Consider the following 14,575-nt stretch of genomic DNA (forward strand, 5'->3'; position numbering starts at 1 on the left):
TGAAGGAAATGTAATATTTTTTAGTGTAGTTAGTTCTACACAGAGTGAGAATGCAGGTAGTGGCTAGTGTTAAAAGATAAAGACAGTGAGTAAAGCTGGAGCTGTTTTATTGAGGATTTTATAAACCTCTTTAAGGAGTTTGAGTTTGTAGAGTACTTGAGACACCCTTGAGGGTGTTTAAGTGTGAGGAAGTGATACAATCAGATCTGTATTTTAGAAAAGGTCCCTATTTAAAGTGTAGAATGCCTGTGAGGAAGGCTGCCGGCCTGACTTTAGAGTGGTGATAGTGAGGACAAAAAGATGTAATTGGGTAAGAGAGATTGAGATAACAGAATAAATCAGCTTTCGTGATTAATTATAATGGAATTGGGGGTAGGAGAGTAAAGAAGGAGTTAAGGATGCTATTCATGTTTCTGTCTTGAACAGTAGTGCTATATTCACAGATAGGATATATACTGAGATTGAAGTAGCTCAAGATAGCTAAGTAGAAATTTCAAGTGGCAGTTAGATCAAGAGACCTGTAACTCAGAAAGATCTAAGAGTAATCAACATTAAATCTTTATAATATCTTGCAAATTTATTTTTGTACTAATATTTCTGTAAGATATTACAAAACATCTTTTATATGTTAAATATTTAGTGACCTAAAGATTGTTGAAAAATGACTTGCTCTGTATAGATTTTTTAATTGAATATATTAATGATTTGAGAGAGAGAGAGAGAGACACTTAGATTTGATGTTGCACTTATTCATGCATTCATTGGTTGATTTCTTGTATGTGCCCTGACTGGGGATCAAACCCACAACCTTGGCGTATTGAGGCAATGCTCTAACCAACTGAATGACCCAACCAGCGTTTACTTATTCTTTATTAAACAAGATTTAACTCATTTATGCCTCATGTTTCATTATTGGAATGGTAGTGACATGGGAGTTGTCCTACTACTTAAGGCTGTTGCTGAGGTATGCTTTTCATGCATGTGTCCCGAGGGTACATGTTATCACCATGGTGCACAGTTAGTCACTGTTGTGGATACTGGCATGCTGGGAGCTTGTCAAAAGTATTGTGAATTTTCAGAAAATTTTTGAAGAACTGAATTTCAAAAATTGCAACCTCCGGCATAAATGGGTTAATGCCATTAATGAGTAATTAATCATACTACTGTTGGCAAGAGTCTTATAAAAGATACTTGACTAGCTAAGGGTGTATTAAATGGTGTACTAAATTATCTTGGATTTTCATTAATACTATCTGATACATATTAGCTAAATATGAATTCTGATAATTTGAAAATACAGGCATTTTCCAGCCTGAGTAACATTTTAGGCTAAAATGTCCTGAAGTCTTTAGGTTTATCATAATTCAGCAAGTCATTAGGATTAAAGGTATATATGAGAGTAGGACATTGCCTCTTGTTCACTGTTTTACATACTCACCATCTAGTCACTCAAACATTTGTTGAATAATCAGACAGTATGTACATATAATCTTTACTATCTAATCAAATTTTATTTTTAGTTAAATGATTGCAGTAGCAGACAAGTTAGTCCTTCCAACTTAAAAGATTATACTTTTATTTGATTAATATTTTCCCCCTTTAAGTTGCCCTATAATCATTCATATTTGTACTGCTTTCCTTTTATATATTTTCTTCCTAACAGACATATATCACTTTCTAATAAGAAACATTTTAATGAAATTATTGAGTAAATTGAATAATAAAAACACAATCAGCTTGGACATTTTTATTTGTGTATTCTGAAATCTCTATGTATAAACTGGATTGATTAGTCAGCTTTACTCTTAAAATCTGTTATTGCTAGTGCCTTGTACTCTTGTTATCGAGATCAAAATTCTTCTGAATATTTTTATTGCTTATTTTCTGTCATAAAGGTTCAGTCACTTACTAGGTCTTTTTCCTTTTATTTTGTCAACGTAGTAATATTGATCATGTCCGTTCTCATTGCTATTTTGTTTATTCCATTGTATTCATCTGTGAATGATGTTTTTGTTCATTTTATTTGTGCAAGGACATTTAATTCAGTTTTTTTAAGGAAGTTACTATATTATATTATTATATTATATATTATATTATATTATTTTATATTATTATAAAATAATATTATATTATTATATTATATTATTCACCTGTTCAAAAGACATTAACAACTTCTTAAGGAATAAACTTTAATTTTTAGTTCTTATAATCAAGAGCTTCCAAAGTTATGTTCCAATTTTAACAGTTTCATCTCCTAATTTTTTAATAAGCATTTGCTGCATCTTAATTGATTATCATTATTTTTTTTAAATTCTGACACTTCCACCTTATATCTTTTTACCAATCTCATCCTCAGTTCATCTATACATTTGAAATTTAACCATCCAAGGAAGTTCAGCTCAAATCTTGCCTGTCTTGAGGTGACACAGTCTATATAGCAGGTGTCAGGAACCTATGGCTCGCGAGCTAGATGTGGCTCTTTTGATGGCTGCATCTGGCTCGCAGACAAATCTTTAATATAAAAAATAATAACGTTAAAATATAAAACATTCTCATGTATTACAATCCATTCATTTCCTACCGCTCATGTTCATGGTTGCAGGTGGCTGGAGCCAATCACAGCTGTCCTTTGGGACAACACCAAATTTTAATTAGATAATGCATAACGTTCATGGGTCGTTGTATGGCTCTCACGGAATTACATTTTAAAATATGTGGCGTTCATGGCTCTCTCAGCCAAAAAGGTTCCCAACCCCTGGTCTGTAGGAAGCCACTTTCTCTACATCTTCTACAGTGATTGTAAATTGAACCACCTATTGATTGAATAACTTAAAAGCATGGCAAGATAGTAAGATATTAAATATTAACATCTCCTGTAGCACCTTCTGCAGTTGACAGGTTCTTATATTATTTTGATGATCAAAAACAAACTATTGCAACATTAGTTTATTTTTGAACAAAAGTTTAGTGTTTACTCTTTACACATGACAAGCAGTTAGATTTTTTTTCTTGATTAAAAACTGAAACCATGATAAGTCCATATTTATTTTATTTAACATTTACAATAGTGCATACTGTATTCCAGGCTTTGTTACAAGTCCTATCTAAGAATTAACCCAGTCCTCAGTTTTTATATAAGGAAACTGAAATACAGTGAGTTTAATTGAATTTAGGATTTATATCCAAGAGTCTAGCTTAAAAGCCTATTCATATTTTTTATTGCTTCATGATTCTTTCTTTTTTTTTGTATTTTTCTGAAGTTGGAAACAGGGAGGCAGTCAGACAGACTCCCACATGCGCCTGACTGGGATCCACCCAGCATGCCCACCAGGGGGCGATGCTCTGCCCATCTGGGGTGTCGCTCTGCTGCAACCAGAGCCATTCTAGCCCCTGAGGCAGAGGCCACAGAGCCACTCTCTTGGCACCCGGGCCAACCTCGCTCCAACGGAGCCTTGGCTGTGGGAGGGGAAGAGAGAGACAGAGAGGAAGGAGAGGGGGAGGGGTGGAGAAGCAGATGGGCGCTTCTCCTGTGTGCCTTGGCCGGGAATCGAACCTGGGACTCCTGCATGCAAGGCCGACGCTCTACCACTGAGCCAACTGGCCAGGGCCTATTGCTTCATGATCCAGTACTTATTGGTTGTATGTTTCTAGGAATTTATTTCTTCATGGTTATTCAATTTTTTTGGTGTACAGTTGTTCATAGCATTCTCATAATCCTCTTTATTTGTGTGGTGTTGTTTGTAATGTCCCCTTTCATTTCTGATTTAATTATTTGAGGCTTCTTTTTTTTTTTCTTTAATCTAGTTGAAGACTTGTTAATTGTGTTTACCTTTTCATAAAGCCAACATTTTTTTTTATTTTGCTTTTGTTCGTGCTTGTGTTTATCTCTGCTCTAATCTTTATTATTTCTTTCCTTCTCTTAGCTTTGTATGTAGTGTTCTTTTCTAATTTCTAGAGGTGTAAACTAAGGTTGTTGATTTAAGATTCATCTTATTTTCTTAAAGTAATTTTATATTGTCTATACTTCCAGCACTGCTTTTAGTGCATCTCACAAATTTTAGTATGTTGTGGTTTCATTTTTATATGTCTTAGGTATTTCTAATTTCCCCTTTTTTCAAGTCATTGACTATTTAAGAGTATGTTGTTAAATTTCCACGTATATGTGTGCATTTTTCAGTTTTCTTTGAGCTGTTGATATCTAGTTTTATTCCTTTGTGATCAGAAAACATATTTTCTATCATTTAAGTCTTCTTTCATTGTTTTCTGTTTTGTGGCCTAACATGTGGTCTATGTTAGGAAAATGTTTTATATGCACTTGTGAAGAATATGTATTCTGCCATGGTTGGGTAGATTATTCCGTATATGTCTCTTAGGTCCAATTGGTGTATTGGAGTGATTTTCAACTGACTGTGTGTGAACTGATGCTGATCTGCTAGAGATTTTGTGCCAGTCCACGAAACAGTTGACTCCCCTGATGTTGCATGAAGATTATAGACCCAATGATTGTAGACTATAATCTGAAGGTTGTAGATCCAATGATTACAAACTGCATAACTTTCATACAACATTAGAGTGGTTAACTCTTTCACAGACTGGCACAAGCAGTTGAAAACCACTGGTCTGTGGTATTCAAGTTCTCTATTTCTTTATTGATAATATGGTTCTATCCGTAATGCTTTCTTTTGTATAATATTTAATTGATCTTTCTGTTCCTGATTTTGATTTCCTTCTCATTGCCTTGTGTGTAAATTTCTCAATTTTAGTTTACTTTGGTGATTATAATTAGTATCTTGAACTAGTTTGAATACTAACTTTGTTTTAGTAGTATAAAAATCTGTTCTTTTTTTTTTTTGTATTTTTCTGAAGTTGGAAACGGGGAGGCAGTCAGACAGACTCCCGCATGCGCCCGACTGGGATCCACCCGGCATGCCCACCAGGGGGTGATGCTCTGCCCATCTGGGGCACTGCTCTGTTACAACCAGAGCCATTCCAGCACCTGAGGCAGAGGCCATGGAGCCATCCTCAGCGCCCGGGCCAACCCTGCTCCAATGGAACCTTGGCTGCGGGAGGATAAGAGAGAGACAGAGAGGAAGGAGAGGGGGAGGGTTGGAGAAGCAGATAGGCGCTTCTCCTGTGTGCCCTGGCTGGGAATCGAACCCATGACTCTTGCACTCCAGGCCGATACTCTACCACTGAGCCAACTGGCCAGGGCAAAATCTCTGTTCTTATACTGCTTCATCTCTCTTCTGTTTTATTGTTCCTGTTACAAGTTCCCTCTTTATACAATAATAGTAGCTTCTATATTTACCTGTGTAATTGCCTTTATCATTGTTCTTTATTTGATTTATAGCTTCAAGTTACCATGTAGTATCTTTTTTTGCAGCCTGGAGGATTTCCTTTAACATTTTTTTGTGGGGCAGTTCTAGTAATAGTTAACTCTCTCAGCTTTTGTTTATTTGGGACTGTCTTAATTACACTTTCATTTTTGCAGGACCATTTTGCTGGGTATAGAATTCTTGGTTGATATTTTTTAAAAGCTATTTATAAATATGTCAATGCCTTCTGGTCCCCATGGATTTTTTTGAGGAATTAGATTTTAATATTATTAAGGGTCTCTGTTGTATGTGATAGGTTGCTTCTGTATTGCTGCTTTTATTGTTTATTCTTTGTCCTTGGATTTTGACTATTTTATAAAAATGTAACTTAGTCTGTATTTCTGAATTTTTCCTACTTGAAGTTTGTTGGATGTCTTAGATGTTCTTTGTCCTTGGATTTTGACTATTTTATAACAATGTAACTTAGTCTGTATCTCTGCATTTTTCCTACTTGGAGTTTGTTGGATGTCTTAGATGTTTAGATTTATGTCTTTATCAAATTTTGAGTGTTTCCAACCATTTAAAAAAATATTTTTTCAGCCTCTTGCTTTGTTTTTTTCATCTTATTATAAATATGTTGGTCTACTTGATGGCATCTACAGGTCTCTTAGGCTTTGTTCATTTCTCTTAATTTTATTTTTGTTCTACTTCTCAGGCTGCATACTTTCAATTGAGCTATGTTCATGTTCACTGTTTCTTCTGCTTGCTCAAGTCTACTTTTGAAAGCCATTAGTGAATTTTTCATTTTAATTATTAATATTCTGTGTAATGAGACGTGGTTCTCTTAGCTTCCTTAAGTTCTTTCATTGTGGTTTTTGTGATTTCTTTGAGCATATTTATGACTCAATTTAAAGGCTTTGTATAATAAGTCCCATGTCTATGCTTCTTTTAGGGACGGTTTCCGTTGAATTTTTTCCCCTATGAATAGGATATACCTTCACGTTTCTTTACATGCCTTGTGATATTTTTCTTGATAAATTGGACCTTTTGAATACTATAATGTACTTGTAGAGAAACTTCTCCTCAGGGTTTCTTGTTACTTGCTTTGATTTGTAGTTGTGATTTTTCTATATTTTAAAAAACTATATTTTTGTCGTTTGTCTTTAAAGTCTCTCTTCCTTTAGGTCACCTAGTAGTTTGACAAAAATTTTTGTAAATGCCTAGAGAAGAGGAAAAAGGAAGGAAGGAAGAAGAGGAAAGAGAATAAAAGAAAGACTTTGTAAGGAAAAAAATACCTTTCCATGTGTTGCAAATTGGCATTTTGGGGGGACACTCCTTCAGTTCTTAAGACTGGTTGCTTAAAGTGCTGCCTTCGCCTTTTCTTCCTGCTTGCACAGAGTCTAAAAATTAGTCAGAGGTTGAAGCTAAGATTTTTTTTTTTCTATTTTTTTCTGAGCAGGCTGTAGGGCATGGGAAGGGATTTCTAGATCTTTCGTTCTATACAGAAGCTTTTCTAAGCCTTTATTCACCAAAGTACCCTCTTTCCAGATTTTCATCCCAATCTTGCTAACATCCTTTGCTTCACTGCTTTTCTAACTTGAGACATTTTTGAGTTAGGCGAAACAAAGGCATGTGTGTTTTATCAATCTTTCCTTGAACCCCAACGCAGGTCAGAACAAACATGTATTTCTATTGGAACTAGGTCAGCTCTGCTCTCTGTGGAACTAGATCCTCATAACAGGAATGTTGGCTGTCTTTTTTACTTTTGCTGTACTGTATAAGGGGTTCTAGCTCAGCTAAGTTAAAATGCCATAAAACTTTTTTGCTATTTTTAAGTTGCTTTTTTCTTGATTCAGAATTTGCTTTGGTTCTGTAAAGCATTTACTATTTCCAGAGTTTGGACAAAGTTGCTTCTGACAGTTTTTGTTCTTGATTCCAGTTTTCTTTGGAGGAATGGGCTTTTTAAATTTTCCTGCTGTATTTCCAGAGACACAACCAACAGATTGTGTGTGTATAAAGTGATTTATTTTAAGGAGTTGATCCACTCAAAATGGAGGATATAAAGTCCAAAGACTGAGTGTGGGCTGGCAGGCTGGAGATGCAGGGAAGAGCACTTGAGTTCAAGTCTAAAGGTTGAAGTCTCAGGAAAGATATTGGAGATCTGGTTGAAGGCCATCTACTGCAGAATTCCCTCTTGGTCAGGGGAGGTCAGTCTTTTGTTCTGCTCAGGTTTTCAGCTGATTATATGAAGCCCAACACATTGTGGAGGACTATCTTCTCATAAGTGTCAATTTAAATGTTAAATCTTTGACCACATACCTGAACACCATAGCCTAGCCAAGTTGACATAAAATTAGCCATCACACCCTCTCTTTCCATTTTAACTAACATACTACATTTTATTTGTGTGTGTTTATCTTGTATCCTCTATCCTTACTGTACTCACTTATTCTGGAAGTTTTTTTGTCAGTTCTTTGGGATTTTTTATGTAGACAATGTTGTGTCATATGCCTATCCAGGCAGTTTAAAGATTTTTCCTTTCTAATGTGTATGGCTTTTATTTCTTATTCTTGGCATTTTTGCAATGGCAAGAACTTCTAGGAATATGTTGAATTACAGTGGTGAGGTTGGACATCTTTGCCTTTTACCCAGTCTTTGAGGGAAAGCATTCAGTCTTTTACTATTAAATATGATGTCTACTATAGGTATTTTGTAGAAGCTCTGTATCAAGTTGAAATAGATTCCCTTTATTCCAAATGCTGAGAAGTTTCCTTTTTTTAATCATGAATAATTGTTGGGCTTTCAATTGATATGGGTTTAAAATCTTTAAGTGATTTGCATTTTATAAAAAATAGCATGTGTGAATAGTTGGTATACCATGAATATAGATAGCATCTGTTATAAGGTGATAGTTTTTTAATGTTCTAAATGACAAAGTGACTTAGATGAGAATAATTTGCCTGTTGATTTATGGTAAGGCCTTCAAAAGATTAGAGAAATTTTACAAATATATAATTTTTAAAATTAAAATTAAATTTTATTTAAATTAAATTTGTTTAAATTTATATATAACAATAATAAAACTTCTACTGTTAATATTTACTTGTCTTGTCCACTCCTCCTATCTCTCAGAATATGCCTACCTAGTTTTAAGTGAATTATTAGGAGATGGAAGAGAGAACAAAATGCCTGGAAAAGAATTATATCTACTCAATTCTAATGCCAAAATGACTGTAAAACAGTTGTTTTTCAAGTGGCTCTTCTCACACAGTCAAACCTGCCACAGGTAAACAGATACATTCAATCTATAGGTTTAAAGAAATAAATCTGAGTTCTGCCATTGGCTCTCTTTGAAGGTCTCTACCTTGGTAGTATCTCTGCAGCTCACTACCTATTATTTATTCCTATAGTGAGGTTGTTGATAGGATTTTAAATAATGTGATTCTAGGTACATAGGTAGTCTGGAGGGATGTTTGACCATTGAAATATTGGAATTTCTGGAATACTACCATTTACTTAAGGGATGTGAAACAAAATATGTAAAAAATTGGGAAGTGTTTTGGAGTCTTCATCATGTAGGTATGATCTGTTATTAAATCACGGTTTTGTCCTTTCCTCCCCAGAGGATTGTGGGTGAGGGATTGGCGAGAAAGTTCCCAACTTCTAATCATGGTTTGGTCTTTCTGGTGACCGGCCTCACCCTGGAGCCCATCAGGAGTAGCCTCCTTAGAACAAAAGATACTCTTTGTCACTAAGGAAATTCCAAGGGATTTAGGAGGTCTGTGTAAGATATTTCTATCACTAAGGAAATTGTAAGATAAGTTTTAGGAGTACTTTGTTAGGAACTGAGGCAGAGACCAAATATATATTTATTATGTTTCACAGAGTTCTTTATATATTCAGGATATTAACCTCTTATCAGATATTTGATTTACTAATATATTCTCCCACTCCATTATTTACCTTTTCACTGTTATTATGTTCTTTGATTCAAAGAAGTACTTAAATTTAACATAGTCTCTTTTATTTATTTTTATTTGTATTGTCTGTGTTCTTGGTGTCACATCCAAGAAATCATTGTCAAAATAATCTTGTGAAACTTTCCCCCTATGTTTTGTTCTAAAAGTTTTTTTGTTTTAGCAAACATGTTTAGGAATTTGATCCACTTTTAGTTAATTTTTGTATATGATGTATCTTACTTCCTTTTGGCTGGTATAGTGAAATGCCACATACTGAGTAGCTTATAAGCGACACAACAATTTATTTCTCAAAATTCTGCAGGCTGAAAGTCTCCAGATCAGGATGCCAGCATGGTCAAATGTGCCCAGGTCCCTTTTCTGGATTATAGACTTCTTGTTGTGTCCTTACATGGCAGAAGTGGCAGGGAGCTCTTTAGACCTTCTTTTTTTTTTTTTTAATCAATTGCATTCTTTTTTTAATGTTTTATTTATTCATTTTAGAGAGGAGAGAGAGAGAGAGAGAGAGAGAGAAAGAGAGAGAGAGAGAAAGCGGGGAGGAGCAGGAAGCATCAACTCCCATATGTGCCTTGACCAGACAAGTGCAGGGTTTTGAACCGGCGACCTCAGCGTTCCAGGTTGACGCTTTATCCACTGCGCCACCACAGGTCAGGCTAAACCTTCTTTTTATAAAGTCATTAATCTCATTGATGAGGGCTCTTTCCTTGTGACCTAATCACCCCGAAGGCTCCACCTATTACCATCAAATTAAACATTAGAATTTCAGTATAGAATTTGGAGAAACACTTAACATTCAGACCATAGCATGATGCGAACAAAGAATCCAGCTATATTGTTTTGCATGTGTTTATCCAGTTTTCCTAGCACCATTTGTTGAAAAGACTGTTCCCTATCAAATGGTCTTGGTATCCTTGTCAAAAATCATTTGACCTTATATGCAAGGGTGTATTTCTGGGCTCTCTATTATATTCCATTAGTGTTTTTGTCTGTCTTTATCCCAGTACCACACTGTTTTCTTCTAAAAGTTTATTATTGCTATTTTGATTACTTTAGATTTGTAGCAAGTTTTGAAATAAGGAATAGAAAGACCTGCAACTTTGTTCTTCTTTTTCGAGATTGTGTTAGCTATTTGGGGTTTTTTGCGATTCCATATGAACTTTAGGATTAATTTTTCTGTCTGCAAAATACTCCATTGGGATTTTGATAAGGATTGCATTAAGTCTGCTTTGGATAGTATTGATATTTTAACATTGTTATGTCTCCCCGCCCATGAACGCTAGATATTTTTTCATTTGTTTTGTCATCTTTAATTTTATTTGACAATGTTTGTAATTTTCACTATAAAAGTCTTAGGCTTCGTGGTTAAGTTTATTCCTACATATTGAATTCTTTTTGATGCTATTGTGAATGGAATATTTTTTTCTTAATTTTTTCTCAGATTGGTCATTGTTAATACAAGGAAATACAGCAACTTTTGTATGTTAATTATTTTCTATCATTGTTTTTATTCTAGTTCTAGTTTTGTTGAGATATAATTTATATATATCACTGTATAAATTTATGGTGCACAGCATAATGGTTTGGCTTATATATATTATGAAATGATTATCACAGTAAGTTTGGTTGGCATCCATCCTCATATAATTACAATAAAAAGAAAGCAAAAAATGAAATTTTTTTACCTATGATAACTGAGGATTTACTCTCTTAATAACTTTCATATATACCATACAGCAGTGTTAACTGTAGTCATCATGTTGTATATTATATCCCTAGTAAGTCTCTGAGTTACAAACTTCCAATTTATGTGCAACTTGTTTTTATGAACTGAGCGCCATAAGGGCTGTTGGTAATCTACTGCAGTTGGACAGCAGGGAAAATGGTATCATAGAATTACTTGACTCTCACGGCAGAGAACTAACCAATGAAGATCTTATGGAATTAGATCAGCAGGTGATAGCAATTAGGAAAGAAAACAGAAACCTAGAAACTCCAGAACTGAACATTTTTTCTACAAACGAATTAGCTGATGCTTTTCATCTCGTTGAAGCAGAAATGGCAACGTTAGAGGAGCAAGATCCTGATACAGAGAGGCTCACCAAAGTTTACTATACAGTTACTGAAGGACTGAGATGCTAAAGGGCCGCTTATTATGAGAAAATGAAAAGCTCTGTACAAATCTCCCTGATACCTACTTCAAGAAACTGACTGCTGTAGCAGAATCAAACCCTCCCTGACTCTCTAACACCAGTCCCATCTGCTCCATCAAGTCCATCATCTTCTGCATCATCCAAGATGTTTAAAGTTGTGTTTGAAAATGTTTAAGTATTTCTATGCACAGAAAGGTGAAAATAAATACTGTGCTAAGACAAACATCTAAGTTGCATTCAATAGGTAAATGTACATGTTCCAACTTCCATATAATTATAACTTAAAAAGAAACCTACAGAACCTATCTTGTTTGTAACCTGGGAACTGCCTGCAACTGTAAGTTTGTATTTCTTGACTGCATTCCTCCAGTTCCTCCTTCCCCTAATCCTGCCTCATTACCACAAATCTGATTTTTTTTATGAGTTTGGGGTGTGTGTATGTTTTAAGATTTCACTTATATATAAGTGAGATCATATATAAGTGTCTTTGTCTGACTTGTTTTATTTAATTCCATCAAGGCCCATCCATGTTGTTGCAAATGGTAAGATTTCCTCTTTTTCTTTTTTGTGTGTGGCTGAATAATATTTCATCATATCACTTAGACATTAGTGTATATTTAAGTTGTTTCCATGTCTTGTAATTAATGCTTTTTAATTGTAAATAATACTTCTTTGAACATGGGGGTGCAGATAGCCTTTTTTTTTTTTTTTTTTTTTTGCAGATAGCCTTTTTTGAGTTAATATTTTCATATTCTTCAGACAAATACACCGAAATGGAATTGCTGGATCCTGTGTTTCTATTTTGAGGAACATCCATACTGTTTTCTATCGGGGCTGTATCAGTTTATATTTTTACCAACAATTTTCTTCTCTCCACATTCTTGCCAATATTTTTAACCTCTTTTTTTATGATAGTCAATCTAACAGGTGTGAGGGGATATATCATTGTGGTTTGACTTATATTTTTCTAATGAATACTGATATTGAGCATGTTATCATGTACCTGTTGGCTATTTGGATATCTTCTTTAAAAAAAAAAAGGTCCATTCAGGTGGTGCAGATATGATGAGCTATGTGCACACACTCAGAGGTACAAGTCCCTGAGTGAGACAAACTCACAGTTTCAGCATGACCTGCACATATACTGTGGTTCTGCACATTTTTCAATGGGATTTTTTAAATATTGAGTTGTATGAGTTATAATGTAGAACTGTCTTTGCATTCCATTGTCTATTAACCCCTTATTGAATATAGTTTGCAATTTTTTTTTCACTTTACAGGTTGTCTCTTGCTGTGCAAAATTTTTAGTTTGAGGTAGTCCCATTCGTTTTTTATTTTATTGCTTCTTCTTTAGGTGTCACATCCAAAAAATTATTGTAAATACCCATTTCAAGATTTTTTCCTATGTTCTAGGAGGTTCATGGTTTCAGGTTTTACATTTAAGTCTTTAATCCATTTGAAGTTTAAGTTTTGTGATTGCTGTAAGATACAGGGGATGTGTTAATTTTTGTATGCTATAGCTTTGCTGAATTCCTTTATTATTTCTGACAGCCTTTTTTATGGAATCTTGAGGATTTTCTGCCTATTAATATTATGTCATCTGGAACAAAGGTGACTTTATTTCTCCCTTTCCAAATTGGATGCCTTTTATTTCTATCTTACTACTTGCTCTATGCTGTGTTAAATAAAAGCAGTTAAAATGGGCAAGCTTGTCTTGTTCTGATCTTAGAGAAAAGCTTTCTGTCTTTTGCCTTTTCCTGTATTGCCTTTATTATGTTGAGGTTATTTCCTTGTATTCCTATTTGTTAAATGTTTTTTATTATTATTATGAAATGATGTTGAATTTTGTCAACATGTTTTTTTTAATCATTTAACATGGTTATATTGCTTTTATTCTTCTGTTAATGTGATATACTACATTGATTGTAATTGTAGAACTGTCTTTGCATTCTAGGAATAAATCCTACTTGGTCGTGTTGTATATAGTCTTTGGACTATATTGTTGAATTGTGTTTGTTACTATTTTGTTGAGCATCTCATTCTCTTTTGCATTTGAATAATTGAAGGCTCACAGATGCCTTTCACTGTGAAGCGATACTACAGTTTATACTTTACTTGTGTTTACTACTAAGGAAAAGATGTTGAATGGAATATGATGATATATTTTTCAATAGATAATCACTCATATAGACCAGTATTTTATTGCACATAATATATTAATACATAATACCTGGATTCTAGACTATAATATTTAATCATGGCTGCACATTCAGATCCCTAACAGATTCTTTTAATACGTATTACTTTTATTTTTTATTTGTGACAGAGACAGAGAGAGGGACAGATAGGGACAGACAGGAAGGGAGAGAGATAAGAAGCATCAGTTCTTCGTTGTGGCACTTTGGTTGTTCATTGATTGCTTTCTCATATGTGCCTTGACCGTGGGGCTACAGCAGACCGAGTGACCCCTTGCTCAAGCCAGCGACCTTGGGTTGAAGTTAGTGAGCTGTGCTCAAGCCAGATGAGCCTGCCCTCAAGCTGGCGACCTCGGGGTTTCGAATCTGGATTCTCTGCTTCCCAGTCTGACCCTCTATCCAATGCACAACCTCCTGGGTCAGGCAATATGTATTACTTTTATATAATATATATGTAATATTGTAATATATATTTAAATATAATAACGTCAGAGCCACAGTCCCACATTATGCAGAGGGGATCTAAGCATTCATATTTTTTTAAAGGTCTTCAAGTTCAGACTTGTTTGGGAAACCTGTCGTAGATAATCCTGACTATGTATTAAGAGTTATATGGGGGTACTTAAAAAGAACTGTGAACCTTAGTAAAATTGAATCAGAAATTTCTGCAATCTGTGTTTTTGAAGACTTAAATTTTTCTGAATCACAGCTTAATTTCTGACTATTAGTGAGCATATCTCAGACATAGAAAAGGACAGTTGGCAAACTATTTTAATTAAGGTAATTTGTAAGGGTCTCAAATATAAGTCTTGTATATTACGGGCTCAGAAGAAATACATATGTTTTATATATCAGATATATAGTAGCTAAGTTGTTCTCTTCTGACATTAAAGAAATTGACATGAGTACCTACCTAGGTAGAGATCCATCCTTGTTTT

General features: G+C 34.5%; 1 protein-coding gene and 1 non-coding gene across 11 annotated transcripts in view; one reads left to right on the forward strand and one right to left on the reverse strand.

Moving 5' to 3' along the window:
• ZNF644 (zinc finger protein 644) overlaps positions 1–14,575 on the forward strand; it is a 128,729-nt gene that overhangs the window by 43,130 nt on the left and 71,024 nt on the right. The gene's annotated exons all lie outside the window — the stretch shown is intronic.
• TRNAA-UGC (transfer RNA alanine (anticodon UGC)) lies at positions 3,533–3,608 on the reverse strand. The gene has a single exon. It is a non-coding gene; the product is annotated as a tRNA-Ala (tRNA).

The sequence above is a fragment of the Saccopteryx leptura genome, chromosome 3 (assembly GCF_036850995.1).
Source record: "Saccopteryx leptura isolate mSacLep1 chromosome 3, mSacLep1_pri_phased_curated, whole genome shotgun sequence".
Classification (NCBI taxonomy): domain Eukaryota; kingdom Metazoa; phylum Chordata; class Mammalia; order Chiroptera; family Emballonuridae; genus Saccopteryx; species Saccopteryx leptura.